The sequence below is a fragment of the Triturus cristatus genome, chromosome 9 (assembly GCF_964204655.1).
Source record: "Triturus cristatus chromosome 9, aTriCri1.1, whole genome shotgun sequence".
In the NCBI taxonomy this organism is placed as follows: Eukaryota; Metazoa; Chordata; class Amphibia; order Caudata; family Salamandridae; genus Triturus; species Triturus cristatus.
Window position 1 is genome coordinate 854,932,531 of NC_140592.1, and position 24,941 is coordinate 854,957,471.

At 42.2% G+C, this 24,941-nt stretch overlaps 1 protein-coding gene across 3 annotated transcripts in view; it reads right to left on the reverse strand.

Annotated features, from left to right (window-relative positions):
* The window catches only part of TRAF3 (TNF receptor associated factor 3), a 722,485-nt gene that overhangs the window by 364,796 nt on the left and 332,748 nt on the right, over nt 1-24,941 (reverse strand). The window contains exon 2 of one of the 3 annotated variants that reach the window (XM_085626330.1): nt 4,337-4,380. The exons of the other annotated variants lie outside the window; for them this stretch is intronic. The gene's annotated coding sequence lies outside the window, so the exon portion shown is untranslated. The remainder of the gene's footprint in view (nt 1-4,336; nt 4,381-24,941) is intronic. 3 annotated transcript variants of the gene reach the window in all.

Here is a 24,941-nt window from a genome sequence, read left to right on the forward strand (position 1 = left end):
TCATCTACATACGCAAGTTCACCCACACCAATAAAGCCATGGCACCTGTGCAGGCTTCATCAACTTGGCACATGCTGGGATGCTAGATGGCAGTCAGGTCCAACCCAAGACAGGCCTCACTTCAAGCACATGCCTCCCCTCGGTAACCTGCAGGAGCACTGATATGCCATTACCCAGCTGTTATGCTGTGCAGCATGTGTATAGTGCTTACTATCCATGTGTGAGGCTTTACAGCGCTTACCGCACGGGCAGCAAGCTACACCGTAGGGAGTGTGCTTGTTTTGGGCCTGGGTGAGAAGGTTATGGGACGGGGCACCTGACCACCCCTAGTGTCACCTCCGAAATCACTCTGACCTTCCGCCAGACTTCAGAGGCCTTGCACAGCCTTGCTTTGAGATCAAGCGCCTTAAAGACTTTTTTTTAAAATGCCTGCCAGCTGTGATGCTAAGCCCTTTAGCAATGAGGTCACCCAAGTGATCCAACACTCCAAAAAGAAGTAGAGTCACCCCTACCTGATAATAAAAAAAAACAAGCTGAAGACACGCCGTGCGCGTGCCCATGTGCTGTCTGGGCCCAAGCTGATGCAGACGCCGTGAACGTGCACATCGGCTGTCCGGGCGCTCATGGTTTGTCTCCCTTCGCTAGCAAAACCGACAACAATAGTCTCGCCAAGGCGAAAGCAGCGCATGCGCTGCATTCACTAGGCGAGACCTAAAAAGGAATGGTGCTAACTTCCACAATACACACCAGGGAACAGGCAAATAATGCAATTGTTTAATTATGTGGCGGGCTTGAAAGAAGATGAAGAGTGTAAAATAAAAGAGACACACGGAGACTGACAAAAATGTTATGGCAACTAAAAGATTTGGAACGACAAAAGATGTGAAAGTCATGTTGCAATATGTCCAACTTTGTAAGCACTAAAAGCAAAAAGGTGCAATTAATATGCTCTAAATATGCTAACTGTGCAGATATACGAGTCGTGCAAGTAGTGTGCAAATAAAGGGAACACCAGTATTAAAAACCAACGCAAAAACAATATACACTTGATCAATAAAGTAGACTAAATGAAATTAATTCCAAAAAATTATCAGAAGGACAGGGTGAACAAACATGCTGAATAAGCGTAGGAGATGGTGATACATCAACGACACAACACCGCTGTTCCTGAATGAGATCATGTAGGAGGCCAGTGGAAAGACACTGTAGGAAAGTGTAAAGTTCAGCAGAGAGGCCGGTGAATGTAACTGCACCCACTCGGCAGACTGTGCAGCATCAGTCAGAAGTGGGTAACAATCTATCATATCAACAACCCTGCAGCGGTGGGAGGAAGGGACCACTGTACAAAACACAGGGAGGGATTTACGCAGAAAGGCTTTTGAACACGCAGGTGGGAAGAAAAGCACCAAAAAGACATTCCATGGGTCCAAGGCCCGACAGAAGTAGCATTCGTGCTAATACTTGTGGTATAATAACGTGTCTACATTTTCCACCACAAACATTATGAAGCTTTTTTTCCACAGCCTTAAAACTCCACCAATTTAGCGAAGATTACGGAATTCAACATGCAAGAAAAATGTTGTGCAAAAATAGGCTTTCCGGCTAAGAAATCTCAGGAAAAATCCGCTCTTAAGGAGAGAATTCTCTGAAGATTTGTTTTTTTACTGGAGTGAAATTCTCTTGCAAACAACATTTCATGCTGGAATGCAAGTCCGCAGATTCCGTTTTGGGAAGTTTATAAAAACTCACAACCTTTGCAAAGTTTGAAAAATTTAATTCACCCCTAGTTACAACAAAAACAAAGGCAAAGACAGAGGTCCTCGTTTTGAAGAAGACACTTCTGTTTTCAGGATTCGTGAACAGCAGCATCGTCTGTGCCTGCACTTCACTTGTAATTTCTAATTGTGTTGCCATCATTTAAAGGTCGGTGCCCAGTGAACCAATGACATCTGCAGAGATTTTTCCAATAATTTCGGATGTACGTTTTTTCAGAATGGTTAAGGCCATTACAGGTTCTCTGTTCCTTGGTACCAGCACATCAGAGTCCCCACAATAGATTCACCCATGTCTAGTTTCTAGTCTACAATTCAAAACAAGCCCAGAGGTCTGTCCAGCAAGACCACCTGAATCAAAGCCCAAAATCATCTTAGCAATAGTTCGAGCTTACTAGGGTTATCTGGAATGTGACTGCCCAAACTACATGTTTTGTTTATTTGTTTTACTTCCCCCCTCCATCAAGTATAGGAACATTAGAATGCGAGCACCCAGTTTGAGAATGTAGACGCTGTATTTGGTACTGTGGTGTTCAGGTAAAGAATTACTTAGCAGTCTCTACCAGAGAGAAATCTAGTTAACACAGGTGATATTGTGTGTAAAAGGTGCACTTATTTTCCCTTAGCTCCTATTGGACTGTGTTTTCTGCTGGTGAATGCGGTCAACTAATTCATTTCAAAACTATCGGTCTACGCAAAACGGTTATCTGACATCTATGTTTGTGGAATGTCCCTGTTTTTGGCTTTCAATATCTAGCCACCCTGAACTAGAGATATCACTTTACAGCCAGATTTTCTGTTGAAAATGTGACTGAGAAGTGGAACTCGAAGCATCACAGAGCAACTGAGAACACCTCAATGTAAAATGTTTCATGCAGACCACGAGGCAACAGCAGATCCCTCCAGGCATGCATGCCCTTTCTACTTTCCTTCACTTCTGCCATGCTGTCTCTCTAGCATTGTGCAGCAGCTGCTTCCTGCCACATGGGGTGCTATACAAATAGCCAGAAAAAGCACGAGAAATGCACGATTTCAATTGTATGTGCTCCACAGAGCATACCTTACCCCTGACAAAATAAGGAAATACTTTGGCGCTGAGGAGGCTGCTTGCCCTAGATGTAACAGGATAGGAGCAGACCTGATCCACATGCTGAGGGCTTGCCCACACCTACAGGAGTACTGGAGGGAGGTTGGCAGCACGTTGAATGAGGTAGCAGATAGGGACTTACAGTACGACGCGGCCATGAGTATACTCCACTGGTTCCCGCACACGCCCAAGAACAAAATCTCCAGCAAATTTATAGACATGGGCCTAATACTGGCAAAGAGGGAGGTGACTAAGGGGTGGAAGTCGAAGGTGAGTCCAACACACCGGAGGTGGCTGAACGAATTCCTAAAATGGGCGGCTAGCGAGAGCACACTCAGATACCAGCTAGCTCACCGCAAACCGGATGAGCGAGCTCAGGCAGCGGCACTGGAGTGGGAAATGTTAGTACAGGCCTTGCGGGACAGCCTAACCAGCGGGGAGGAAGACGAGGACTCTGATGACGCTGCCGATGTAGTCGTGATACCGGCTCCCCTGCCAATCACACACGCTTAGGGATTACTGGATCTTTCCTGCTAACCACCACACACACTAACTCTTCCTGACTAGGTGCTATGGGGGGGGACACGGGGGGGGGGGGAGAGCTGAGGGAGGGATTGCAAACTCAAACTTAATGGAAGTAGAATGTGAGATTCATGGGTATTAGGGGGAGAAGGAGGATAACGTTGAAAGCGGGCAGCGGATCTCCCCACCAGACGATCGTACTTGTAAGAACTGTAACGATGTACCATATGATTAAGTGGTGCCGCCCGGCCTCCGGGATGTGGGCAGTACGGCTGTGTATACTGCACGGATAGATGGTTAAGGGGGGCGGGAAACCTGCATTACTAACATTTGTCCTGAGTGTTCTACGATATGTTTGGTCCTGCAATAAAAATGGTTTGAAAAAAAAAAATGGGGTGCTATACAAATGAAATTACAAAGAATACATTAACACCTCTCATCACAAGTTACAGGTTGACTTAGCATTTCTTCTATAGGGTACTGACTGTCACACGTGGCGATCTCACTCTGGCAGAAATCAGACGGGATGGCCTGTTAGCAATATGAGAACTTGGAAAGTACTATGTGAATGTGGTGTAATTGAGAGCAAATCTTCACTCCAACAACACCTTTGCTATGAATGGAAACAAGGGTGTTTGGTGAGGGCTGCGACAATGCCCTCCAAACGCATTTTTCGGCCGCCATCCACTTTTGTATTCCCATCATCCATTACAGAATAATGATTTGTGCACAAGAGCACTGCCTAGCAACAGTTTCAATGCAATAACAGAAATGTAAGACTATGTTTAGGCAAGAGGTTAACTATGGCAGGAGCTAGGGTATAAGCCATTTATCCACGGTTAAATGCACTGGTTGATCAATCGCTGAGCGACTACACACACAAGACCACACAAAAGTTAACCCCCACTAAAGAGAGAAAGTATGAAACTACAATGACAAAGTCAACAGATCTCACCTTTATAATGCGAGTGCCGAGCTGTTGGCTCTGCTAAGGTGATTCTGTAACGTATTGTTTAGAAAAAAGTGAAAGAAAAAAACATTTCAAAATACTGGTGGACAAACAAACATATATTTTGTATTATTTCATAACTGTACATTAAATATAATATGCTCTATGTTTATAAATTGAAGTTTTCTTTTTCAAATACTTTTCACTAAGGGAACTATGAACAGAATTTTAAAAGAATACTGAAGTGTCAGAATGTAATGGGAAACACTTATCAAGGCCTAATTTACTCTGCATAGTATTCAGCCGTTTGGTCCTCAGCAGTAGCCCAAGGAGCATGTTTATGGACCTTTAGGAAAAATGTCATTCTAAGTACACCTTCTTCTTCAAAGGCGAGCTGAGTGAGCCCAGCAGGTGGCACTTCCCCCTGTGGTCATAAAGGCTTTTGTGTGCCAAAGCTTGCGCTTTCATGCAGTGTGCGCAGGAACACAAAACGTTTGTTCTTCAGCCACACCCCCGCAAAAATATATGTTGCTGTGCTTTTACAGACAAGCTGGAAGGGGTGGGGATCAACACAAGGTGGGAAAAGGATAATTTTAGGAGGAAAGCAGTACACAGGGGGGAAAGCTAGAAAACACATGCACTCTCATGGAGTTCAGAATGAAAAAAGCTGTTCCCTAAATGTAAGTAGTGAAAGGATACTAGCAAGCCTATCAAAAACAGAGGCTTTTCTCCAGAGGAGGGACAAAAACAAGTAGAGGAAAGCAAGCCATTCAATAAGAAACAAGCAACAATAAAGTGACAATAAAGCCAGCCAATGGTAAGCAATGGGCGGCTAATCGGCCCATCTTAAGTTCACAATATGTTTTTCGCAACCAGTAGGTGAGACTTAAAGACTACTACAAAACATCCCTCTTAGCACAAAACAGAAAAAATACTATTCAGCAAATAAATACATGGAACAAGTGAAAGATAGCTTTGACAGCTGCAAGTATATGTACGTCTATTGCCTATGAGAAAGTCATTTTAAATTATTAGGATTGCTGCCCAAAACATTCTGGTATTAAAACACCAGCAAAGCTCTCTTAAGGGTATTGTGATCAGGGCCGGACTCGCTACCAGGCTTTTCTGTGGGCTAGCAGGGTGGGGGCCAACTTTGTTACTAGGGACCTTTCAGCCATGTTCCTACTTGCAGCCCTTCTAAATAAACAATGTAAAAACAAATGTTTTTTAAAGTACGCTTTAAGCACGCTTTAACACAGAAACTCCCAGTAGCAAGTTTTGCCCTGATTGACATACAGGACATTAGAATCAATGGACTTCACCAGCACCATCAAAAGTTACTCAACTGTAAAAAGTTTGTTCTCATGACGACTTTGGGTCCAAATCTAAGAAACGTCATGGTCTCTGATGGTATATGTAAATCTCACATGACCTCAAAATCAACAAAATCCATGCTACTGCCTGTTTCTAAGGGAGGAGGACACGGTCTGCCTTTCTGATCTATGGTACCAGTTATTTTGAGGATTTAATTTGTGGTCGTATCAGAAGTCAATAGAAAATACGACACATAATTTCATTAACCATGCTGCCTCAAACAGAGTCTATAATTTGTCAAGAATGCTGAAGTCTGTGTGTCATTGCACACAAACACTACAGCCATACTCTCTGGGCACTACAATGGCTGCTTGAATCCAACTGTATCAAATATAAAATCACCTTAAATGAAGTTTAAGAGTCTAGGCCTAAACATTTTCAAGAAAATCTCCTGAATGTACTCTGTGCCCAAATATCACAAATTTATCAGACACAAGTATGTTATTGTATTATAAAGGCACTGAAATATTTAAGGCACAAAGCAGAGTGTGTTCCACTGGAGTCAATACCTGTGAGTCGAACAGAAACCATTTTTAGGGTTTGATGTTAGCCAAGACCTTTTTGATTTTACAAAAATATTATGCATAATATGCCTACTTATTTTGGGCCTTTCAGACAACTCTTTTCGGCCATTGGTCTGCTGTTATGTCATTCACGAACTTCTGCCCACAGTAGCATACAGCATGGAGCAATGGATCAACCCATTTCAGCAACTGGCTTGTGAGTGAAGGGATTCCTCTTTTCACAAAGAGCACATCCACACACACACAAAGTAGTTACCTTAAGTGCCTTGACTACTGTAGTGATGGTTGCTTTTAGAAACTATTTTTTTTTTGTTGCCTTTAGCCAACTTTGTTTTTATATTGGCGAGTGCGCAGCAGCTCTCCCAACAAAAAAGTTTTATAAATACTACGAGTCAAAACAACGATTGCATAGCCAAAAGGCTAGCAAACAACATCCGACCTATAGGCTTTGCCAATGATTGTTGACACTGAGCTGTGTTCTGTCCACCAGTCTCAAAAATAAAAAATGTGTCTACTTGTGTAATTGTATAAAATATGCTTTTTTGAATTTCTACATTCTATCGTATGTTAAATTGAGGCAAACGTATTTAAAATACAAAAGTGTAAAATGTATGTGTTGATAAACCGAAATTTAAGCTTTTCTATACAGAATTCTCTTTAAGTCCGTTTAGGCTAACGGGCTTATATTTTTTTAAAGCTCTAAGCCTCAATAAGGTTTGTGCCGTTAATTGTCGATCTTCCTTGTCGACGTTGCCTAGCAGCTGTTCAGAATATGGTTCTCGCAGTTCTAGTGTTTAACTGCAACGTCCACGTGAAAGAAGGAAACGAGGCAAAGAGGACTAGCATGCTGACGCACCCTTACCCTTCTCCATTTTCTTTTTTTCTTTGCTTTAAAAAAAAAACAAAAAACTTTTGCCGTATCAATTTAAACTTCTCCATTATTTCTGGAATATGGCTCCCTTTATCTTGGAGCGTGTTTTGTCTTAAATATCCAATTTGAAAATGCGTCTCTGAAATAGGCCAGTCTACAATGGTCGTGTAACATCATACTGGACGGGAGGTGAGTTGCAGAGCACCGGACGAATTCTGAATATTCATACAATAGTATCCACAGCCTGGAATCACAATGTAAAGAATGATGTGGCGCAAATACCACACAAATCCGAGAGCACATTCAAACAAAAAGATTAACATGGAAACGTTCTTCACCGGATTTAAGGCAAAAAAGGCAAATCTACCGAAACACTGAAAGGGAATCCTTAACTAGAAATTGCATATTTTAACAAAGGTGCTTAGTTTCTGGGTTTATGTCACTGCAGGGCAATTTATTTCGTACACAATTTAAAAAATAACCATTCGTAACAAAAATTAAACATTCGTTTGATGATATGCAGCTTTAAGAGTTTACAATATACAGTTGAAATGAACACAATATAAAAGCAAAAAACGCGCTTTGACAATTACGAAATCCTAATAATCTTCGTGCTCAAGTGAAAGCTGGAAGGGCAGGAAAGAACTGAAAAGAAAAAAAAGGAAAAAGACACCTGTTGTCTGGGAAACCTCAAAGGCGTTCGTTGCAGAAGTTGAGCCTGCCGAAGGGGTGTTTATTTGAGGACACAAGCCAATTCCATACTTAGTGTAAAAGGTCACACATTGTACCAGAAGATAAAGTGAGCGAAGCTTGCTACCGGTAAAAAAAAAATATATCACTTTTCAAATGTAATTTTCATATAAATAAAAAAGTTAAACCATTTGTTCCTACCGCGCAACGTGGCATAAAGTTAAAAACGAAACGTGGCCCCGTCTTGCTCCGGTTATTCATCGATAATTTTGTCTTTCAGCTAAACCCGGGAGACTGACTGCGTTAGTCTATAACTTGTTGTACAGGGGAATTCCTATCAGGTGATGCGCTTTGAATATAGTCAAACCCTTCCCCCGAGGCCCTGGGCTCGTGCTGGGGATTCCCCCGGCACTATATTTACCGGTTGGCAGGAAGCTTTGCAGTGTTTTATGCTAAGCCAACAGTGGGCCATACCGAATTCCGGTGCATTTCTAGGCCTGATTGTCTTCAGAAAGGGGGATGGGGATGGTGGTACTGGCACTGGTTCTGCCATGCCTCTATCTATATCCAAATGGCTCGCTCGCTGGTCGTGCAATGCCCTGTTGTGCCTCCAGTGGAGCCTGCAAGTGAATATCAGATGCCACAGTCAGGTGAAGGTGAGATAGAAACTCTGCCAGGGCGGTACAGCCGGGGATAGTGGAAGCGCCAGGGCTCCTAGTTGAAATATGGTACGGTTGGGACGGTGGAAGAAAAAGTGGAGGGCAGAAGGGGAGGTTTGGTTGCAGGTGGATTTGTGCTACCGCATCTAAAAATGTGATTTATGAACAGAGAGGATGTACCACAAATTTATTTTAATATGGGGGTGCTGCTTTACCATATTTTTTTCTCCAACTACATGGTGGTCATGTTACTTACTAGCATCTCAGTTCTCCTTGCAAAAGGATATGCTGCATGCATTCAACCACTTGGTTGACCACTGGTGTCCAAATGATTGATCATATCACTGTCACTGGGTGCCCCTGGACTACTGCATTCTTTCCAAGGTTTGTTGTGTCACATAGAAGGCTCTTGACACTGCATCACTCGTTTATTTTTTCCAGAAAAGCTACAGATCTGGGCGACAAAGGATCGGTTGTTGCCTCAATGTATTGATTGTGAAAATCCAAATTCAGGCCTCTAAATGATCTGAACAAGCTTTACCCACAGCAATAAATAAGACCTGGAATTCTTTATCTGATTTATCGTCTCAATCTCCCCTGCTGAATCTACATAACCACTATGTGGTGCACATTTGGTAACAACAAGTGGGCATTTGCAACTAGGATAAACCGCCCATTAGGATGGACATGTACCGGATGGGTAGGACAGATAAACACTTTACCTTATTGGGGAGATTGCATTGCCCCGTTCCCTTCTCCAACAGAAGTAGTCATTAAGGCATAGAAAAGGGCTACAAGTCCTTAAGTGCTCATTATTCCAAGATAGCTCTCTCTTCAAATGTCTCACTTACTTGATTGCATATCTGTGTTTGAAGTCAACAGCCACACCTTGAAGCATACAATAGTTGTGGAAAGCAGTTGGGCATCTGGCTTAAGTCGCCTGAATTTTGTCTGCTTCTATGCATCTCCCAAATTAATATTTATGCTTAACAATCAATGTCTAAGTTGGTAATAGGACAATATATCTCCATTGGAAAATGTAAACGGAGTTGTGGTTTAATCCAGATCACATGAATACATATTTAATCGAATCACACCCTCCTCCATCTTCCCTACTAAAGGCGCTGGAATCTCTGTCTGAAGTTAATTTAATATAAAAAAATTGTACCCAGTTAAGAGAAAGCTTTTTTTGCAATACTGTCTCCCTCTATATACGACTGGAGCCTGCTTCTTGTGGGTACTTACTGGCAGTGGCGTAACAAAACTTGAGGGGGACTCCCTGCAAAGTCCATAGAGGGGACTATTGTTATGCCACTGCTTACAGGGTGCAGACACAGCACCTCAGAAACGGACACCTCTCCTGAAGCAGTGCATCACGACTTCACAGTAGCCCTCCTGTGACAGTGCCGATGCACTGGCAATTTCCATCCGTGCAGTTGGGCTCGGCGATTAGCCTGCTGCCACACTATCAAAGTGATCGCAGTCATACAAAACAAAATCAATGTCCCGAGCAAAGCTCATGTAGTAGTGCCAACAATAAATCCACACAGTAGTCTTCTCCTATGTTCTTCTTGATTTATTATGCCAGATCTTGTCAGATGAGTACTTCAGTTCTCATAATCCCTCAACAACAGATAGCCACAGAAGTCAACACGTGTTTCGTCTTATGGGGGCATTCACCCAAGACTTCCTCAGGGCTATAATGAACAAATACAAAAGCCTCATTATACTTCAGTGAAGCAAAATATACACTAATCACAAAACACTATAGCCCTGAGGAAGTCTTGGGTGAATGCCCCCATAAGACGAAACACGAGTTGGCTTCTGTGGCTATCTGTTGTTGAGGGATTATGAGAACTGAAGTACTCATCTGGCAAGATCTAGGCACCTAGCTGTTCAGACCACAAAAAACTTCGCTGACAGATATTCCCAGGCCAATTCCTTACCATTCTTCAGCATCCAGTGCAATCGGGTCATAATTTCTTAACAGGAGACTCCCAGTCCCTTTCTATATGTTCTACAGAAATTCTCTCTCACACAAACACACTCCTCAATCCACCATCTATTATCCGCACATAACTACTCATACCAGCAAATCATTTGAGAATAAAATGTTAATGAATTACAGGTCTGCAGCAAAATGAAAGTGGAGGTTTTGTGCTGGTGTACAAAGGAAAGGTAATTATGTTTCAGAGAAAAGATTACACGTGAACCAGAAGACCAGAATACACATTACATGTCCCCCAATGAATGGGAAGTTTTGAACGTGAGTCCTGTAACTCTGCTGGGTCCCTGCTGGCGCACTTGACTACCTGCCCTGCCGTTGCCGTTCCTGGGCCTCCTGCACATCGGGTCTCCCTCGCTGCCGCTACTCTACTCTGCGGCCGGAGAGCGGGGAGACTACATCTCCCAGGCGCCCTAGCGCCCGTCTGACACCACCCACGTGCCCGGAGGCGCACTAAAAGCCCGCAGCTTCATCGGGGGAGTGGGAAGTTTTGAACGTGAGTCCTGTAACTCTGCTGGGTCCCTGCTGGCGCACTTGACTACCTGCCCTGCCGTTGCCGTTCCTGGGCCTCCTGCACATCGGGTCTCCCTTGCTGCCGCTACTCTACTCTGCGGCCGGAGAGCGGGGAGACTACATCTCCCAGGCGCCCTAGCGCCCGTCTGACGCCACCCACGCGCCCGGAGGCGCACTAAAAGCCCGCAGCTTCATCGGGGGAGCGGGAAGTTTTGAACGTGAGTCCTGTAACTCTGCTGGGTCCCTGCTGGCGCACTTGACTACCTGCCCTGCCGTTGCCGTTCCTGGGCCTCCTGCACATCGGGTCTCCCTCGCTGCCGCTACTCTACTCTGCGGCCGGAGAGCGGGGAGACTACATCTCCCAGGCGCCCTAGCGCCCGTCTGACGCCACCCACGCGCCCGGAGGCGCACTAAAAGCCCGCAGCTTCCTCCGCGTCGCGGGACGCGCGCGGGCGGCGCCGGGCTAAGCCCGGGCAAAGGGCGGGCCCTCTGTGGCCCTCAGAGGCCGATAGAGGTTGGGTTGGGACTGCCCTCTGTGAAGTGACTGTAAACTGGTGTTGGACTGCCCACCCATTCTTGGGTTTGTACAGGTGACTGTGAGGAGGAGTTCATAGCACGAGTTACCGTGCCATTTATTGGTTGGTTGGATGTGCTGTGTACTGGCCGGTGGAAGCATGTCGAAAGGGTCTTCTAAGGCATGCACTAGGGTTGCGGGTATGGGGACTTTGGATAATTATCTAAAGCAGGCAGAATCTGCCATCGTGAAAGAGATTGCTTCGGTCGAACGAAGACTATCTTTGGACCCCATCAGATTATCCGTCCCTCTATCACCCGCTGTGGTCTGTTCATCAGATAATGTCCCCTTGGTTGATCTGCATTTGCTTGAGAATATGAATGGTTCTTGTATTAATGTTAGTCCTACAATTGTGTCACCCCCCTCTACCGCAGTGAGTCCCGTACAACCCTCACCGGTTGTTCGTACTAGGCAATCACGGATTAGGTCTAATTTGAACGTTGGTGGTGGTAAAATTGCCATGGGGAAAAGAAAGGCGAAGGATAACCCTCAAGGTGGTAGAAAACCGGCAAAATTACCTAAAGCTAGTCCCATTCCAGGTTCGAACAAAGTTAAAGTTAATATTGGGGCCCCCCGCTCAGTTAGCGAGACTCTGGGAGCGACAGGGAATGTTGGTACTAATTCAGCAACTGATAGTATTGTCGATAGAAACAGTGAAAAATTTATGTCAGACCTTAAAACTGTTCTTGATGATCATCTTAAATCATTTACTGCTCCTTTATTGATTACCCTGAGGCGTATTGAGGAGCGGCTGGATATAATTGAGTCGCATTTCACCCCTAGGGCTTCCATTCCTGACCCTAGTACCCGGGCAATTAATTCTCTTAGCCTAGCCACTGCCTCGGTTACTAACCTTTTGGACACCATAATTACTGTACCCCAACAACCAGTATCTTATGGTTCCATCTTGACTACCGGTGTAAACCCTCCAGCCCCAGTTTTAACATCTAGGGGTACAACACAAGCGGTGGTCTCAGGTTCCCGGAATACTGAAGTGAGGCCTGGTTCTTTGGCCAATTATGATAAGAGGGACTCCCTCCATTTACCTGTTGAGGCCTGCCCATATACCATCATTTTAGCTAATGTTCCAAAATTGGAAGGGGATAATAGAGAACACTGGACTTCTTTGAAAAATAAGGCAATCCACTTCTTATCTAATAAAACTGTTTTGGGACAACATCTTGCCAACAATTTTATGATGATCAGAAGGGTCCCGTGGGTGGGCAGGACGAACAAGAGTTTGATGGGTGATTGTATTGTTGTAAGTTTTAGATCTCCAAGGTTGGTTGAGGATATATTGAAACAGGCGGGGACAGTAAGAATTCAGACGGATTTTGTTAATGTTCTCCCCTTAGCATTTTTTTTATCCTCCATCTCTTGTTGGGCCGCTATTTAGTGACCCCATTAGGGATATTGGCTTAAACAACTATACTATCCCTATTTCCAATAGATTTGACGCTCTCTCAAACCTAGATAACAATGAATGACTAGGGACACTGGTAGAGTGCAATACTCTGGATAGTCGGGTAGTTGGTTGTGATGAGAACATACTGCAGCCATTGGATGACTGTAATACCGCATCCATTTCTGGCGTATTGGGTAATCTACTCTGTGTGGTCACCTGGAACATAGCTGGCTTGAAAAATAAAATTGATGATCCAGCTTGGCAATCATTTATAGGCTCAGGACACATTATTAGTTTACAAGAAACTTGGGACATAGAGAATACCCTGTCCATTGATGGGTACAGGAATTTTTTTGTTCCAGCCGTGCCCTCAAATGCGGGGAGGGCAAAAGGTGGGCTGGCTACCTTAATCTCTGCTGGCATTCCGGGTCAACTGACTCAAATAGATACAGGTTCACGGAACAGTCTGGCAGTTCAAATTTCCCTATTAGAAAGAGGTGTTCTTTTAATAGTAAATTTTTATAATTCTTTTGATAGAGTCACCACAACTGATCATCTCTTAGCTTTAACACGCTTCTTGGCAGCTTACAAGGATGCAAATCAAAACGATTGTTCTATTATAATGTTGGGTGATTTCAATATTCACAGCTGTCCAGAAAATTGTTTGTCTTTTGATCCTCTAGGCTCATCTACACAAGGCGATGCTCATTTTGAGCACTCAGTTCAGGGAGACTGTCTCGAGTCAATTTTAGCTGACTTTGGTCTCATACTCCCTCTTACGACATCTGAGGTAATTCCTACCTTTAAAGGGAATGGCAAACATTCTGTCATTGATTATATTTTTATTAGTTGTGCACTCGGTAATTTGATTCACGGTTATAAGACGATTTGGTCACATTTTAGTGACCATAACCCTGTGGTCCTTAGCTTTTCAGATATTTTTATCATCCCCACTAAAACTCTGGGCAGGACGGATAAATCTAGTATCCGCCCCTCTGATCAGAATCGCAGGATTAGATGGAACAAAATAATTCCGGAGGACTTTCATTCGAATCTAAAAAGGAAAGTGGGCTCCGAGATAAATACTTGTTTGGATTTGGATGCCGATAATAAGGAAGTTCTAGAGGCTTATTCGGCAATCTGTTCCCAAATCTCTGCGGATCTTAGTTGCCCAGCCAAGGGTAATGATAACGCCGATTTAGGTTGGTTCGACAGTAATTGCTCTTCGGCTAATAGAAGGCTGAAGGCTGCTTTACGTTGTAAACCTATCAATAGGCCGATTATTGCTAAGCTTAGGAAAGAATATGATAAAGCCTTGAAAACAAGAAAGCAAAACATTAGAGAGGATGCATGGGGGGAATTAGCTTCTGTGGATGTTCTTAGAAATAGTGCAAGTTCTGGTCTGTCGTGAATAAACCCTATTTTCACGATGCATGTAATGGCCAACTAGATTGTGGCATAGAGGAAGACTTGTGGTGTACCCATTTTAAGTCAGTCTATGAAGGGGTGAGTAATGGGGCGTTGACCACGTTGCCCCCTATTACAAATCAATATACTTTATCGGTCACTAAGTCCGAGGTAGTAGAGGCCATTGTAAAAATGACAAGTAATAAGGCCCCGGGCCCGGATGGTGTCCCGGTTGACCTTTATAAATCTGACCTTGAGACTTGGTCTGTAATTTTAATGAATGTTTTTAACAGGGTTTGTGTCTCAGGCATCCCGGACACCTGGTCCGAATCCGTGATTATACCAATTTTTAAAAAAGGTTGCAGGGGGGATCCTAGTTGTTACCGCCCTATCTCCCTTATTGATTCTGCAGTCAAAGTCCTTGGGCGTGTAGTCTTGGGGAGACTTACAGCATGGCTGGAGGTGAACGAGACCCTTTCTTGTTTACAATATGGGTTCAGAGCAGGTAGAGGCACTATAGACCAAAGTCTGAACCTATATCTATTAATAGGTAAATACACAATTGCCAAAAAAGGGAAGTTATATCTTGCCTTTATGGACCTGTCCTCGGCATTTGACCGAGTGAACCGGTCAAAGCTGTGGGATCTGCTCCTTAAGTGTGGCATTGATGAAAATATTGTATTTTTCCTGGCTGACTTACATAGGGACCTCTCCGCCGCTGTCAGATACGACCGCCAGGGTAATTGTACTGGTAAGATTGAAATTTCAAATGGTGTTAGACAGGGCTGTATTTTAGCCCCCCTGCTTTTTACTTTATATATCAACGATTTAGGTGCTATTTTAACTAGGTCGTGCAAGGACATCCCAAGAGCTGGCAAATTCTCCATACCGGCATTACTATATGCCGACGATGCCGCCTTATTAGCACGTACACCTGTGGGTCTGCAACGTTTGTTGGACTCTTTTGCAAACTTTATGAAAGCACTGGATCTTAGTGTGAATTTCTCCAAATCGCATGTCATGATTATGGGTTGTAAAGCAAAAAAAGTTAAGACCTTGTATTGCGAAGGGCATGTTTTATCCCGTGTGAGTAGATTTCCCTATTTGGGGGTTATCTTTGATGACAAGTTTAATTGGTCTCCGCAATTGGCAGCTAAGCGCAATGTATATGTCAGGTCCACCTTAGCTGTCTTGGACTTTGCCCGCAAATTGGGGGTGAAGCCCATACAGGCCATTTTGAACATTTATGTTGCTAAATGTCTTTCTATAGCAATGTACGGGGCCGATCTGTGGGGAATCAAAGATGTTAAAACTCTTCAAATAGTTGAAGATAAATTTCTAAAATCGATCTTATGCTTACCTCAGTCAACCCCTGCTTTTATTGTTCATCAGGAATGCGGGATAGATTTTTTAGAGGACCGTATTGCCCTAGCTCCATTGTTAAAATGGATTACAACCTGGCTAAACCCTGATCTGGAACTAAATCATGCGATTTTAAAAGATTGTTTATCTCTTGAGTATGGCTGCTCCATTCCCTGGATAAATTATATTAAGAACCTATCCAGGGAATTAGGTCGTCCAGAATTATTTGATTTACCGGGCAACTTAATTAAGGGGGATCTAAAATGGGTGAAAACTGAATTTAAACAGCGGATAGTTTTAGAAAGAGAAGATAAGGAGCTACTTAAACCCTCAGTCAGGGCCCATCAGTTGATAATTACATCCAACAGTATTGAACCCTACTTGGTCATCGTTAACAATATGAATCATCGTTTTTTACTGACCAAGTTTAGACTGAACAAATTCCATCTTTTGCTCACCAATTCCCCAGGATGGTCTAGCAATAGGGATTTGGGAATCTGCTCTTGTGACGGATTCTCCCTTAAAGACACAGTGCACTTTATCTTCTTTTGTAAACACCTGTCTCCTATTCGCAAAAAATTCATTATCCCCCTTATCAAGGAGAAAGGCTTTAGGCAGGTTAAACCTGCCCTTTTATATTTACAAATGCTGGGATCTACGTGGGAGATGTTTAATATTGCCAATTTTTTTAGCAATCTCAATGAGACTAAGGAAGAACATTTCTTGGGTATAATAATTATTTGGGTAACTCATGAATTGAAACCAAGTGTCTTGTATGCCTTTTTAACCCAATTTGTAGTGTTTATAACTATTGATATTTATAGTGTATGTTTTTTAATATTTATATGCTTTTATGGTTTCTGTTGTAAACCGAATAAAGTAATTCTTGACTGACTGACTGAATGTGATGACAAGCCGGCTTTACGGGTTACAGGAGTATTCCTGAAAGGCCTGCTTTTTTCGAACATATGGCTAATAAAAAAACGGTTCACTCATCAGCTTCATAAATCAGTATTTCGGGAACTTTTCTAATTTGCACCTGAGGATTCTGGTCTGCCCGCTGACGTGTAATTTGTTCTCTAAAACATAATTCCCTTTAGGAGTTTATTTTGGTTAGCAATATTTAGAACACGCTATTTATGTCAGCTGATATTTCTATGTAAGATATTCTGACAGGCAAGTTTGTCAAAATATGGAGGCTGCTTTGCATATGGAGGTTGGAAGTCACTCACTGGTATTAAGAAACAGACTTCTCTCAGATGTTCATACATGGAAAACCTAGTTGGTGGCACAAGGCTCTCGCTCTCTCTCTTGTACTGGGTTAAACTTGTGATGCAATTCAACCTTTGAACACACTGTCTAAGCACTGATCAAATAACCATTAAGACTTTCATGAATGGAAATATTGACTCAAATTTGATTTCTTCATCAAAAGAACACAGAAAAATGCAAATATGTAATTATTTTTTGTTCTTACTAGGAAATTGGGGCTAATTATTTTATTATCTATTTTGTACAGTTTCTTCATACTACCTTAAATCTTATGTGTAGGGAAAAATACAGGAAGCATCAAAAACTAATTCAAGTTAAAACACGTGACTAGCTCGATGTAGAAATGATGGGTCTCTGCACAGAACCAATAAATACAATTAACTAAATGGTTAACACAGATATACTGAAATAAGCATGGGTAGATATGCTGCTTATTCAACAAATCAGGAGCATCCATGAAGTATCAATTTAAAAAGTAATCAGAATTCAAATAAGGAGCTAGACTTGCGTCTACGACAAAACCAAGTATAAACATTAAGACGTGTGACAGTGAACAGAAGAAATCATGGAAAAAGCCCATCACAAAGGTAAAAACTTGATTCCTTAGGATGCATTGACTTTGCAAGAAAGCAGAATCAGCAAAATCATGTGCCCCTCCGCAGTTGATGAGCACCCAGAAGTGAGGTGGAGTTTTGTTTTCTTGCAGCAAGAACGTACCATCAGGGAGTGAAAGCCAGTACCTCTGTCCGAAAGAAAGGATTAAAGGGTAAGCGGAAAAGGGAATGCGAGGCTAAAGCTTGTGGGCTGGTTGAGCTTAGCATCTGACACCTTGGAGGGAAAGTCGAAAGGGGCAAACTCCCCTTAGGGCTGGGGTTCATAATACCAAAGAAGTTTTACTTTTTCCTGTGGTCACAAGCGGACTTAAAGTTGTATTGATATTCAATTCATGGTTCATTTATCCAGATGATGGCCTACAGTACATAAACTGAAAAATAGAAGACTAAAAATTGAAATAAGGGTGGAAGCTTTTTAGCAATTGGGAGTTGAGCAGCATTAAATAATGAAAAACAATGAAAAATTAGGGACCCATAAAGGTTTATATATTTACATTATCACCAAGAAGATAAAATTGCTAAATAAGCCTTAAGACATTTCGGAATTCTGTGCTAGTGCAAACCAGAGTCTGGATATCATGACAGACTGAAGGCTGAAAAGGGCTCAAAGAGCCAGTGAAATCTTCAATGATAAAGGGATGTTACCTGAGCTGGCAAATAAACAGATAGTGGAACAACAAAGAACCCACTGAAAATTATAAAAAAGAGTTGGAGAATGCCTCTGTAATTCACAGAAATATATTGAACACAAAAGAACACTGAGGGGATTACACATTCTAATAATGCCAACATTAAGTGATTTAGATGATGATTTATTAAAAAGATGGCAAAATGATACCACTGAATGAATGTTCTAACAAACTGATGCTAACATCAATCAAACACGCAGAACAGAAATTGGAAAGAACTGCTGGGAAAATAAAGGAGCTGGAACAAGAACTGGTAAAACATAAAATGAATGAACAGATAAAAATGCTTTAGAACTCACGGGAAAAAATATGGAGAAGCATGAAGCTGAGGTTCAAACAAGAAAGGCAAAAACATTCATCGGAGATAGATTGGATTATGCCACAGGGAGAATTGATACATTTGCCAAAAGATTTTACTCCACGAGGAATAGAGAATTTATTGATTTAGCTCTAGGGCAGAAAGAAATGTTGGAAACTGGGGGATAGCTCAGAAGTCAGCTCCGCGGACATAGGTACCCTCTTCCTTAAATTAGGATTTTTGGGGGGAAATGAGACTCATATAAATGTGACCCAAACAAAGAGCAACAAGAGGCTTCACCAAAAGAGGCCGTGGGGGAACAAGAGCCGCAGAAGTGAAAGAAAACAGAACAAAGCGAGGAGGGAAACAATAAGGAAAATTAAGTTGATGAATATATGAAACAATGGGAACCTAGTTATTAATCTTTCCTCCAGAACCCTTACAGAAGAGCACTATAGGATATTTAATAAAGGGCAATAATTTTGTCTAGAGGCAAATTTTGATCTTGCTAAAAAATCAGAATAGACTTGTGTAAATTCTCAACTAAATTAAAATTGAAAGATTACTTTGCAACTCGCCCAAGGAAAAGTATGGGCAAAGAGGAAATACCTATATCAGCTATAACATCTAGGGACATACTGTGCTTAAGGACACATAGGATCTTGGAAGAGGAATCTCATAGGAAACTTGACGGGGAACCCTGTCAGATTTACAACTATGCAGAGTAATGGGCCTAGTTACAGGAAAGGCTGAGAAAAGTGAATGTAAACCACAGTCTACCTTTTGCCTGCAGTTACCTACATGAAATAAAATGGACCTGTTTCAGGAAATCTTGGTGGAGGAAATTAGTCATATGGGCAGAAAAAAGCCAACCCATAAAAGGAGTACTACGACCATCAAGAGTGGCAAGCTGTGATAGACTTACAAGAAGATCAGGAGATTATTCTAAAGGTTTCTGACAAAGGGTGCAATACAGTGATCCAGGATCATTTAAGTATAGATCAGAGGCTGAAAGACAACTAAAGGTTGAACAACATTATATAAAGTTGAAAAATAATCCAACTAATGAAGTTGCTACGGAATACCACAAAAACTCATCAAATGGGAGGAAATGGGTTTGACTGATGAAGAAGAATTTAGGCATTGAAAATAATTCACCCAGTTATACTATTTAATGTTTTAGAAACGTGCACAAAAATATAAAGGGACCTCCTGGAGGCCTAATTGTCAGCTCAACAGGATCTCTACTGGAAAGTACTTCAAGATTCATCTACACTTTTCTCTTTCAATCTGTGACAGCTCTCCTCTCATTTCTGAGGGATTCTACTGATTTTTTAAATAAGATTTATGACATAAATTGGGACGCCAAATATTTTATGGCATCAGTTCATGTGGACTCTCTGTCTATTCCATTCAACATTCGCATGTACTTTCTCAGGTTTAGATCTGTGAGTTACATAGAACATTCAAACATGTTGTTAGAAATATTAGATTTCTGTCTCAACCACAACATATTAATTTTTAATGGGATCTACTATTTGCAGAAGCAAGGTGCAGCTATGGGGACGTCTTTTGCCCCAACATACGCAAATTTGATGATGGAGTGGTGGGAAGCCAAAGTTGTGTGGGTAGACGGGAATCAAACTTTGTTAGCACATGTAAAATTGTAGAACTGTTTTATTGATAATTTATTATTTGGGAGGGTAATAAGGAGAGCTTAGAGTCTTTCATCTCCCTCAATTAAAATGCATGCAAACCGATAGAATTGATTTTCTAGACACAGAAATGTTTATAAAAGATAAAAGGATCTGTAGCACGATTTATCAGAAGGCTACCTCTTGCAATAGCATATTGAATGCCAATAGTGGACACCCTAAGGCTCTCGCATGGAGCGTACCATTTGGAGAAATTTTGCGTGCTAGACGTAATTGTTCCGAAATGGATGATTTTGAAGCACAGTCTGGGGAAATAATTTGCATGCTTTGAACAGAGAGGTTATCCCCTGGATGTTCTTCAGAATGCCCTGCGAAGAACTTGTGCAAAAATGCAGGAAGAGCTGATAGCAATCAGAAGGAAGGTATCTAAAGAGGAAACTGATGTTCTATTCATAATGGATTTTAATATTCTGCACATTGAACTGAAGAAAATCATCAAAAGAACTGGAAGATATTGCAAATGGATGAGCACTTGAAAGGAGTTCTCAATGACCATTCTCAAATCACCTATAGAAAAGTAGCTTCCCTGGTGCACTTATTGACCTGTAACCATATGCCACCAACAAAAAATATATTGGCTCAATAAAGAAAGGAAAGGGTTTTGGAAATGCTTGAAATGTAAACCCTGTGAATAAGGGATGAACAAGTCTACTTATAATTTATACAACAATCAAAAACAGAAAATCAAGGAATTCATTTATTGTAAAACGAATCATGTCATCTATGTGCTGCAGTGTACGTGCAATAAAAACTATGTGAGCAGTATAACTAATAAGGTGAAATTAAGAATTCTCCAGCACCTATGTGCAATAAAAAACTAAGAATTTGCATATCCCATAGCCAAGCATTTTTGGGAAGAACATAAGGGTAATCCAAAGGAACTAAGAAAGATACTATGGAATTAAAAATATTTTTTAAAAATGAGAGGAGGCAATCATGAATTGAGATTAAGAATAGCTGAATCGAGCCAGCAAATCCTGGAACGCCTTGACTCTCCACCTCAGGCTCTACCCTTCTCTGACACAATTCAGGACCTGGCTCTTTGAATGAACCACAGCACCCAGTCGGACCTGCAACCTCCACCTTTTCCCCCCTAGCACCCAGGCGCCTTGAGACCCTCATGGATGAGGAGCCACGTTCAACAAGTGCTGATTGATTAAAAAATACCGACCCATCTCTACAGAGACTTTGTACTAGACTTAAGATAGAATGCGTTTTTGTTGATTACTGTTGACACGGCTATATATTGCTGGTTTGAAAAGACATTTAACTTTAATTTCTAACTGATAAACATGCTGTGGGAAAGCAATTAATTTGATAGAAAGATTTTTTTTAAAGAGATTTGTAAATAGCCCTGAGTCTCAGTGCTCCATGCTTCATAGATTGACCCCTTATTATGCCTAGATTTTGCACAGATATTTCGTTTGACGAATAACTGAATTCGGTTGAATTGGAAATTTTAGTGTTTTCTTCAACAAACATTAAAATGAAACTCTTATTCCTCGAGTAGCAAGCAGATTTGATTAGGATGCCCCCCAGGCTGCTTTTCAATGTACTGTAATGGTTTCTGTATATAGCAATTTCAAGGAGCAACTGTCCCAGGCTTCATGACAGAGCAACTGTATTTATTTTATATTTCGTTTGGCGAATAACTGAATTCGGTTGAATTGGAAATTTTAGTGTTTTCTTGAACACACATTACAATGAAACTCTTATTCCTCGAGTAGCAAGCAGATTTGATTAGGATGCCCCCCAGGCTGCTTTTCAGTGTACTGTAATGGTTTTTGTATATAGCAATTTCAAGGAGCAAATGTCCCAGGCTTCATGACAGAGCAACTGGATTTATTTTACTTACAGCAATGCTTATCAGGGGGATTGACCACTTACCTTCTAGACCAGACTAGACTCACGCTGGAATTTGACTTTATAAGAAATTGACTCCGGTGAGAATAAAATATAAGGGGGAACGATGAAAGGGGAGAACAATAAAGAACACTTAATAAGGGCTATTTCATGTTTTCTATAGGCAACTACTTACAATCATTGCGAGGATCATGTGGAAGGTGCAGACTAAATACATAAATAGGATCTAGCGGAGAAGGGTTGAGAAATCACCTCCTTGACTAAGTAAGTATGCACATACACAAAAAAAGAACTCTTGTAGTTAACTCTGTTCGAACATGCTAAACTAACGTCATAATATTCTCTATCATTTTACGGAAGGTGACACTAATATAGATTTATCAGAAATGAAGATCGGACTCAACTTTAAAGATTCAGCTTGAGAATAAACCACGAATATTAACCACAAAGGTAATATCGCTGAGTAGTATAGCATTCAAATGAATAAGATGGAACTGTAAAGCTCACTACTGCCACTTATTTCTTAAACCAGATTGAGAAGAGCCAAAAAGGAAACTATAGGTTCTATATAAGATTCCTCTGGGCTTATGAATCATAAAAAGAACACATTGAGAATACCTTAGAATCTACAAATTTAGTTTTTTTATTTACTTTTGTACATATTGATTGTGATAAATAATTTGTATGTAATTATGTTTATTATGCACGAACATTTATGGCAATGCATGTGTTTTTTTGTTATGAATAGTTCATAACTGTGAAATAGATGTTTTCATGTTTTAAGTGAAGCATTGTATATAGTGTAATATGTGTAGAAACTGTTTCGATTTTTATAAAAAAAGACACATTTGTAATATCTGTGTTCATGACAGCCATGAAGAAGCGCAAGTGTGCACGAAACACCCGTTGGCTGTATTGCTGTATTAAATGATTTACTGAGAGAATAACAATAAAGAATGACATAAGAGATCATCCCAAGAATATCTAGTTTATTGTTGGCAATTTCTCAGTATTATATATATATTACCTACTGGCGTTCACCAATAGGTAGTTATAGTTAGGACCTAGTTTCCATAGGAAGAGTGTTTTCTGATTTGCCAATAACGTTGACGTTGTTTGACAAATCTTCGTGAAATTTTCAAAGCTAATATATCAGTCACGGCATCTGGTGTCTTGTAAATTTAGGAGTTATCCGTTAAGCGGGGGCCGAGAAAAAGGGGGGTCCCAAAACGCTTTTTCTCCATTTTAATTTCCATAGGAAACGTTTGAGGCGGTTACAGCCCAAACTGCTGAACTGATTTACACCAAATTTGGCAGAAAAGTAGCTCTTAGTCCAGAAAGCACTCTTTTTGCTATATGGTGTAAATCCGTAAAGTAGTTCCTGAGAAATGTAAAGATTTCTCAGATATACAACTGTGGACGCGGTGGATCTGTGAACCCTCCCGATCTCGTGCCTGAGATCTGATTGGCTGTCAACACTTCAAACCAGAAGCGTTGGCACTTATCTTGTGACTCGGTTAAACCAAGTCACAAGAAAAAAAGATTTAAAAAAAAGAAGAAAAGAGGGCAGGAAAAAAAAAAACCGACGGCAGTCCCGTTGGATCCATGAATCCCGTCGAAAAAAGAAAAAACGCGCGGACTACCGTGCTTCGTTTAATTTAGGCCGGGTGGGCCAGGTCCTGGGGGCAATAAAAATGCAGGGGCTGCGCGGGGACCACCATTTCCCCAGGGCTTTTTCTAATTGTATTGCGCGGGGGGACCCGGGGACCGCCACCTCCCTGAGGCCTATTGTTTGAAATGCAGGGGGGCCACGCAGCCCCGAAGACTGTCATCTCCCCAGGGCTATATGTAAGTAAGATACTTACATTTAAGAATATACTTAAATGCAGGGGTCACGCGCCCACTGCTGCCCCAGGGACCACCACCTCCCTGGGGTTATTTTCAAAATGGGAGGGGTCCTCGCGCACCCCTCCAAGAACCGTGAATGGCCCTGGGGACCGCCACCCCCCAGAGCCGGCTTCAACATCTCCCGGGGTGACTACCCCCGGGACATTGCAGTTTGCTATGGAATGACAGGAGCAGTGCTCCTGCCATCCAATAGCAAGCAAGTGTGCTCCGCTTTGAACCTGCCTGTGCAAAGTGGAGCACACTTTGCTTTTTATACACAGGGAGCTGCATGTCAGCAGCTCACTGGGTGTAAAAAGCGATGCTGGCTCCAGCAGGAGGCGGTAGCCGGGCGGGACCGCAGGGGTTTCAGGCTCACCCCGTAGTCCCCAACGGGATAGCCATGCCCCGGGGGATGGGGTCCCTCTGGCCGAAAATGGCCCGGGAGAGAGGGGGGCGTGGTCCCCCTCCCATCTCATTAAATTAAAATATAAAAGAATGGCTCAGGTCCCAGGGGATGGTGTCCCTGGGGCCCAAAAGGGTCAAGGGAAGGGGAGCCACACAGTCCCCCTTCCTAAAATAAAAAAAAAGAGATCTGAAGCCGGCAACTCCCCGGAGGCCCCGCCCCCTTTCTCCACTACTCTGTAAACAAGCCTCCTACGCTGCTGAGGGTTCTTAGGGGCCAACTAGCCCATCTGTTACCTCCAGTAAGCCCCACACAGTGGGACTGCTGAAAGGTGGTAAGAGGCCACACCCCTTTTCTCCACCACTCTGCAAACGCACCTCTTGGGGAACTGCTGGTGGGTGGATGACATCCCCTTGCTTCCTGAGGGCCTCAAGGCTAAAGTGGACTTGATCCCCCAAATAGTAGTGCACCAGGATGCGTGTTTGC